This window comes from Pinus tabuliformis, chromosome Q, assembly GCF_031772625.1.
Source record: "Pinus tabuliformis cultivar Carrire ecotype Pingquan chromosome Q, CPIR1, whole genome shotgun sequence".
Lineage (NCBI taxonomy): Eukaryota > Viridiplantae > Streptophyta > Pinopsida > Pinales > Pinaceae > Pinus > Pinus tabuliformis.
Genome location: NC_142296.1, coordinates 693,131,947 through 693,141,149, shown reverse-complemented (window position 1 = coordinate 693,141,149; position 9,203 = coordinate 693,131,947). Strand labels below are relative to the sequence as shown.

The window sequence follows — 9,203 nt, the reverse complement described above, 5'->3', positions numbered from 1 at the left end:
CTTCTTGACATTGCTTGTCCTTGATGTTCTTTTCATGCCAGATCTTCCTATGAATTTGAATCACCTCTATGTGTATGAGGGCCTGCATTCTGAACTCATCTAACCCATTCAACTCAAGCAATCTCTCTTTTTGGGCACCGCTGAGATATAGATCTAGTTGGGATGTCATCCTCAATTTATTGTACTCAAATTCAATGGAAAACAAGGCTTTCTTCCCATCACTTCTACAAAATGGCTACTTTGTTACTAAAAAAATGACTAAAATTTGCATATAAATGACATTTTTCAGTGGGTGACCAATAGTAGTTAATTTACAGTATCTTATAATGCGACTAACTTTTAGTCAGTTTTAGCTTAATCATTAATTTTTTGTTTCAATTTTGTCCTCTAGTAGTATATTTAGTCATAAATTTGGTCATTAATTTAGTCATTGATTTAATCATTATTTGTCACAATTAATGACCAAATATACAACAAAATACATTATTATATGATCACCTGAGAAAACCAACTAATGACCAAAAAAATATTACTAAAATGTTGGCCATGTTATAAGATACTGTAAATTAGCTACTAATAGTCATATATATGCAAATTTTAGTCATCTTTGAAACCAATTAATGACCAAAGAAATATAGCTAAGTTTTGGTCGTGTTATAAGATACTGTAAATTAGCTACTAATAATCATATATATGTAAAATTTAGTTGTCATTTGTAATCACAAATTTATCATTTATAGTAGTCGTTTTTTTTTATAGTTTCATATTCATTATATAAATGATTGATTTAGTCATTTATATTCATTTCATTTACTTTCATTAATAATCATTTGTGTTCATCATTAATCCATATAAACGGCTAATAATTTTTTGTGTTTATTATTAAACAATATAAATTAATTAATATGATTTTGCAAATAAATTTAGAAACATGTCATACAATGTGCATGTTTGTCTAATATGAAAACGCCAAGTTTCATATGTTAATTACAATACTAAATAATATCAATTACAACTATAAATAAATTCAACCACATAAATTATGTTATATGAAATGTCACAATATGAATTTCCAACTTAATATTGGTTGGACCAAAATTTATTCATGAAATATTGTTTCATAAATTCAAAACATTATCATTGCATTGTCAAAACATTGCAAGTGAATTCACCAACAGTAAAAACTTAACCATCAGTCTGTATGTGTGTTTCTCATGTGGAATATTGACCTTAAAGGTATCACTAGATTGATTCTCTTCTGTCTCTTTTTATTCATTTTTCGTCCCAATGTTATTGTTATCATCTTTCTTCAATTCATGATTCTTACCATCAATACTGGGTTCCTTTTCTGAAAATGAAAAGATATACAATGTTGAGTATAAGACATGAAAGACGATGAAAATTGGAATATAAATTAAAGTGGATTATAAAGAATTTATATGACATGTATCTCAACATCAACAATGTCAATGTCATTTTCCCCTCGAAAAGCAAGAAACTCGAACAAGTTTTCTTCAGTTGGGTGATAGTGGCCGATATGTGGCCAGATGACCTGTACCAAAAAAGAAAATAAAACGTCACCATAAAAAAGAACACCTTAGGAATTTAGTATTCAACCTTCAGGAAAAGCTTAGGCACAATCATGCCAACTGAGTTATATGCAAAAAAAATCGGGTTGTAGATAACCTGTGAAAACAAATGGAAAGAAAAAAAAACATATAATAAATAATAAATATAAAACAATTGATGAGACAAATATAAAATCATTTTATTGATTTAAAAAATAACATAAAATTAAAAAGAAATTAAATCATATTAAAATAACATACAAAAATTAAAAAACAAAAAACAAAATTTTGAAATACATGCACATGCATGATGTTGCTGAAGTCAAAAGAGGACATGGTATATTTCAAGATTTGAAGGTGGACATATGGTTCATTATAGAAAACCATGGACTCATGAGATAGGTGTGGTGCATTTGGGTTAGAGGAAAGTTGCATTGGTCGAAAAATTAGGCCCTAGTCATCCCTAAGCGAAAATTAGCTTAGACTAGTTGATCTGCCATGATGATTTAAGGTTGTATCCAAGTCAATATCGCAATGAACCATGAATGAAAAGTGAGCTCATGATAATTTACATGATTTAAGCATATAACCTCATGGAGTTGGTGTACAGGTCAACATTTTTCATTTTCTTTTATGATATAAATAGTGTGAGAGGGGAAGGGAAGACTCAACTTCCAAGCGATCCATCTGAATTGGCCATTTTTGTCTGCTCAAATTCATAAATGGAGATCAATAGAAAGAGACATCAGTAGGCCAAACATAGACTCTAATCATGGCAAAAGGTGAGGACTGCAATAGGGGATATAGGTCTCTCTACTAGACTGGTTGGACATTAGTGATGAGAGCTCATCAATGGGGACTACCCCATCGTAGACCAAGAGCATGAAGACTTCTGGGAAGCTACACTACCTACCATGGAGATCCATTCTAAGACCTAGTTTGTTATGTAACCATATTTCAGAGAAAAAAAAAAATAATAATAATAATAATAAAATTATTCGGTTACCTGAGCTTCCTAAAAGGGCGATGTAGAGAAATTTTGGGTAGAACCTCGTGATATGTTTTTGTATGGATATGATTGTTGAATTTTTTTCAATTATGTATTTATGGTAGTATATGCAATGTGTATACCCCATTGAATATTTGTTTTTGTTGACAAGTTTTTGATGTATCAAATTGAATTATTTTAATTTTGAGTTTATGTTACTCTATTCTCTATGTGTATTTTTTTTATTTTGAAAATTATGTTAGATACATAACCACTGTGCCATTGAATTTCATATGCATGTAGTTCTTTGAAGCAATAGGTAATATATTCAAAGTGAATCTATTAGTCCCATGAATGCTAGAAGTGTTGTTAGGATAATATGAAGCAACCCACGAAGTTGTAACACAAATAGTGGACTTTAAAATCAGAGGTTAACATGCCACATGAGAAGGGTAACTATTTTGCCAAAATTTCCAAGGGAAGATGCATTAGGTCTTTTCCCATCGAAATTTGTGAGGGATTCCCATTTTGTTGAAATTTCCCAAGATTTGTACCTACTTTTATGCATCTATAAGTCATGATGGGTGTGTATTTGTTTTTTCCTTTGAAATTCATAAGGGAAGCCCCTTTTTCTAAAATTTCCCAAGACTTGCACCCATCATTGTCCTTTTGTAAGTCATGAGGGGTGTGTATCTGTTTTTTTCCCTTGATATTCGTAAGGGAAGTCCATTTTTGCTAAAATTTCCTGGGACTTGCACACATTCTTGTCCCTCTGAAAGTCATCATGAAGGGTATGTATTTTCCCAAAATCACCTAGGAATTGTACATTGGCTCTTCGCTTTATTTTTCACGTCATATGTCTAGGGCATAATTTCTCATCACTGTAATAATGCCTATACAAATATCCAATTATAATGATATTTACTGGCTACTATAACCAATATCTACATATATTGGGAGGCTCCCATACTTTCTAAAATGCTTATGTCATTCATTCGAGGTTCAAATTTGACTCTTTAATGCCACCTTGTCCACCATGTGTTGTCTCAACTACTAGATCACACTCCAATTAACATCATCTTTTTCCTATAATCGTGCATTTGGAACTTTAAGAAAGGAGGGAAGGGGATGCCCCAATTCATGATTTTTCTTTTTCTAAAAATTCAAGTTTTAACACTAAATAGATTTGTTGGGTCCAACTAAATTCATCTAAAGTTAATGTCATTTTAGTGGGGATATCTTTACTCACATCCATCTTCATGCAAATTATAGCACATGGTACAATCACCTTTCCTTAAATATGACCATTAGATATGACACAAACTCTCTAAACTATCTAGGAAATTTCTTTTACTATTTTATATATGAGAGACTCATGCTCTAGAATAGGCTCTAAAGCAAACAATTATAACATTTTAGTTGGGAGATATTTACTCACATCCACCTCCATGCAAATTCTGGCACATGAGACAATTGTCTTTCTTGGAAGTGGACCACTAGAGAAGACACCAACTCTCTGAACTACTTAAGAAATTTCTTTAATATTTTTCATATGAGAGGCTCATTCTCTGGAAGAGGATCTGAGGCAGACAATTATAAAAATGGAGTAGATTTACTCTCTTGTTATTTATATTATTTATGTTGATCTTCAAGGATTATTTTCTAATTCGGAGCAAATCAAAATAATTTGAAATGAGATATGTTGCTCTTTTCCCTTCTAATTCCCCTCACCTTAAAGCTCTATGTTATGGATTATACTGTTCTAGGTAGACGATGGAGAAGAAGACACTACTGATATTTCTGCTACTGATTTTGTTTTTCATTCCACAACTTTGACCAAATAGATTTCTGATGTACATTTGCTTATAAAACCAAAAATGATTAATATGTTTTTTTCTTGAATCTAAAATGATGTGGAGGATTCTATAAGATAACCAAGAAGAGAAAAAGAGCTAGAGTCTCAAGTGAATCTACCGAAGGAAAACTATGGAATGTTTTTGAAAACAATGCAGCCTCACCCCACACAGGAGAGAGATTGGATCATGCACTCCCTGGCCCCAGAAACTAAGTTCTATGCATGGAAAAAAAATCATATAATCAATTAGCTTTGGATTCCACATGAAACAACAACAAAAAAAATAACAACAACAACAACAACATTAGAAACAACAAAGGAAGATCAGGTGGATGCCAAACTAGTCCACCTAAACTTCCCAAGGAATTGATATGGGTTGAACAATTACTAAACCCTTGTGCAATAGCTATAGAAAACAATAACTTTGTTCGCATTGAAAATCTCATACGGGTCCTCCATGATCTTGCATCAATCTCAGGTGATGAAAACCATAGGCTTGCAGCACATGGGTTAAGATCCTTCACTACGAAGATCATGCATCCTGACACATCTCTTCCTTGCTCAAAATTCTTCTATGCAGATCCAAAGTTGTTTCACATCGCTTTCATTAAGTTTCATGAGGCAAGTCCATGGTATCAATTATTGTACACCATAGCCAATAAATATTTGCTCGAAGCCTCTCAAGGCCAAACCAATAAAGCTCTTCATGTAATAGACATTGGTGTTTTTAATGGAATACAATGGACCACATTCATGGAGGCATTGGCTAGAAGACCAACTAGGCCTCCTAGTCTCTGTTAGCCTCCTGCTGCAGCAGGTATTCATTTTTCATGATTGACATTTTCACATGCCAAATATGTTATACTTTGCAGGCTGCAGTGTTCCATATTTCCAGAACAGACCAATGAAGATGCCATGGAAGTATCCTGGTCCAAATGCCACTGCTGTATTCCATTTTTGATCACAGTTATCAGGCAGTTTTGCAGTCAAAGGAGGTACTCAAGCTGGTATTCACTAACCTCCCCTTCTTCTCATTTCCCCCAAGTCACTTACTAACATCCCCCGAGAGGTCAAGATCTGCTTGAGCCTCTCAGTTTCATCGTCTCCATGACATTCGCCTTGGTGAGGATTTGCTTCACTCAAGGACTGCTCACTCATCATCTGTGAGCCTTCTTTTTCCCAACAAAGCCTAAGGTCTTATACCTTAACGCCCTCTTTTTCATCTCCATATTAACTACTAACTTTATTATATAACTCCCTATCAGTTTTTCCCTTTCCCTATTAAAATCATGTATATAAAACTCCCCTATGCAAATATCCCATCCCTGGCAATATAGCCATATTTCCTAAAAACAAGTCCGGGGAATCACAGTCCATCTGGGGCTGTCTTTAGCCCATCCGTGTCCAAACAGGGATTAATCTGACACATGGCCAGGTTAATAACCTCATCCCTAGCCCAAAAACCCCCAAAAAACCCATGTTTTCACCTTTATCCCAATGTTTGTCATGTAAATATATACCCCCGGCGCAAAAATATCAGAAAACCCACTCTCCGCGCCTTTAAAAACCCCATAACCCGCTTTTCCTATAGTTTTTAACCCACCGCGCGCATATTATTAAATTTGGAATATTCCTGCGAATATTCCCCGCCCTAACTACCCGCCGCCTCGCCTCGACCGCCAACCGTTGGATCGCCTGCCTCGCTGATCAACGGTGGGCGGGCCGCCCCATCCCCGAATCGCCTGAGCTTTAGCGTCCGGGAGATGGGCGGTATTGCCGCCGTACTCCCGCCACGCGTCAGGCTCTGGGCTGTGGCGGAGCGCCCCCTCACGAAACCACCATCCTCAAAAAGCGGTGCGCCACGAAACCGCTTACCGCCCGTGACGTCACATCCCACGTCACCCTCTGCCCAGTCACCGCTTACGTCACCCCCTCTGCCCAGTCACCATGTCGAGTCACCTGCCTGCGTGGCCTCCTGCCACATCACTGCCACGTGTCCCTGCCACGCCATCGTCCGTACATGATGACGTCATGCTGACGTCATCTCGCCACGTCAACCTGCTGACGTCATGCTGATGTCACCCGCCGTACAATGCTGACGTCATCAGCACTTTTTGGGCGCAAAGGCGCGAAAATCGCACTTCGGAGCCCCGGAATCCGATTCTGAGGCAGTTTTTGCTCATCGCTAGATTTTTTGGGCCTGAATGGGGAATCTTCAGGGAATCTTTTTATTCTGCGGCCCCCAGCAAGCCCGAAAGGCGCCGAATGACTCATTTTTCTTCGCAAAGCTGGCCGGAAGGAGCAGAAAACAGTTTTAAAAGAAACAGAGGCCGAACAGCGGCCATTAAATTATGAATAAGACCCACAGCACGGCAGAACAGCATCAATTTATTGCCAAAGAGTATCAGAGGAGGGAGGAGAGCCGAAGAGTATCCGCCGAAGATTTTTCAGGGGCTCGATGCACTTGAACATTGATGAGCCCCCCAGAAAGTCAAATCAAGAGGAGTAAGCCCACCTTAGCTCTCAAATCACAGTCAGAAGCATTCAATACCGCCGAACAGCAATGGTGCAAAGACCAATGCACAGTTATGACAGATGAAAAGCACAGAGCCACCTGGACAGATATTAACTCATTTTGATACAGCTGCCCCCAGCGTAGCTCAAAGATATTTTCTGGCATTTACTTCTGGATAGGATTAGGTTAAAGTAATCAATTTTCTGTCAGACCTGTTAGGTCAGCTGTAATAGATGGTTCCAGATAAATCTTCCCTATATATACCACCCTCTGTATTGCTTTAAGGGTTGGTTGGTTGATAGTTTTTCAGTATAGACTCGCACTGTATACCTGACATGTTTTCTATAATCAAAGACTGCTGAAAAGCTTGGAGGAAAGACTGTCTGCTCTGTGTCTAATGGTTTGAAGAAGTGAATTTGGAATTCTTGTGCTGCAACATGACTCAATAAGTTTTCCTATCTCTGTTTTTTCATTAATATACCGTCTAAATAGCAGAAAGAAAGAATAGTCTAGAATTGGTTTAACTGCCCTCTATGCTCATTTTCTGTTGTTTCTTTATGTTTTCCTCTGGATCAGTCATGAATATGAATTCCCTTCGGCTCATATTTCCCCTAATCCATTCATCTTTGACAGTTGTCTAGGAATTCTTAATTGCTCCTAGATAGAGCTCATTCACTTTCCCCCTTTTAAGCTTAATGAGAGATTCTTTGTTGCCTCTCATTCCTTATCCCTCATCCCATCCTTTTAAGCTTTAAGTGTTGTTTCATGAGCAGCTACCTTGCTCCTTATTTCTCTTGTGACCAAGAAAACGCACCAGCAGTCCCACTCCTTGACTCCACGCCCAATGGTTTGAAAACTTACCAGACTATGTCTTGCCTCTCTACTTGAAACGTCTTCCTTCCCACCAAAAACAATATAAAACCCCTGTGCATCATACCTAGCCTAAGATCCTTTCAAACAAAGCTAAATCTAAAAGAGAGAGCCCTCTCTGACTGCAGGTAGGCTAGAACCTGCAGTCCAAAGTTGGTTTGTGGTTACCTCGACCGTATCCTTTTCCAGAGCTTAAAGGACAACCTGAGTGATAACAGTCTCCAAAGGCTAACTATCATAGCAGACACTCTTGGGGCACCCTTTTTAGCTGGAACTCCTTCTAATGACTTCCCTAACCATTTGATGAGGTATGCAAAGAATTTGAACCTTGATATGGAAGTCAATGTCATTGCACAACCCCTAGATTCCCTTACCAGGGAAATCCCTAGGTGTCAAAGAAGACGAGGCATTAGCTATTTGTGCACAATTTCATCTTCATCAACTCTTAGGGGAGGGATTGAACAAAAATGGAGGCAAAGATAATTAGTTAACATTAGCTCCCCCCCATGACAAGTTCATCAAATTCATAAAGGACCTAAATCACCAAGTGTTTTTCATGAGTGATAATGATATAGACCATTCATCTCCCGATTTCATAGAAAGGTTTAAGAACTTTGTACATCATCTACAAAGATTATTGGATTCCGCCAATGTATGTTTCAAGGGGAGAGAGTGTGAGGAGAGGTGCATGGTTGAAGGCGAGTCTGGCATTAGGTTAGTTAATAATGTCGGTTATGATAGTGCTTCTCGTGCAGAGAGAAAAGAGGGCCATTTGAAGTGGGTTACTAGAGTTAGGGAAGGGGGATTTTTGTGTCATATCCTTAGTGACAAAAAAATTCATTGTGCAAGAGCCATTCTTTGTAAACATGATTCAAATTGGAGATGTGTTTAGAGGATGGGTGTATTTCTCTGTGGTTGAAAAGTCATCCTATCACCTTTTGCTCTTTGTGGAAGCCATCTTTGAACAAGTCTAATGATGAGACTCCTTGCTTCACTCATATTCTGCAAATATTATGCATTTCTTTTGTCGTTAACTTCTATATTGTTGTTTCATATGTATCATACATAGAAATGTACATTATCTATGGTCCCTTGAATTTGTACTTTGGCTCAAATTCAATGCTTATATTTAATTGAAAAACAGAAAGGATACAAATAATAAAGAAAAAATGAAAAATGGCACCCATTTATCATTTGATGCTCAATTAAAATCATTGTGTTGTAGTTTCACACAAGAATCTTAACATCATTGCCAATTGTTTTACCTTCACCCTATATGTACAAGCCTTAGTCTAATTGTTATATGTTGTGGAGCTTTTCTCAGCATATTTTCTATTAGAATTTACACATAATCCAACAAGGATTTATTACAATTATATGTGAGCGAATTGATTTCATTCAAACTAG

General features: G+C 37.0%; 1 pseudogene; it reads left to right on the top strand.

The window, feature by feature from the left end:
* Nucleotides 1-4,702: 4,702 nt before the first annotated feature.
* LOC149221427 (protein NODULATION SIGNALING PATHWAY 1-like) lies at nucleotides 4,703-8,933 on the top strand (annotated as a pseudogene).
* The last annotated feature ends 270 nt before the right edge of the window (nucleotides 8,934-9,203 follow it).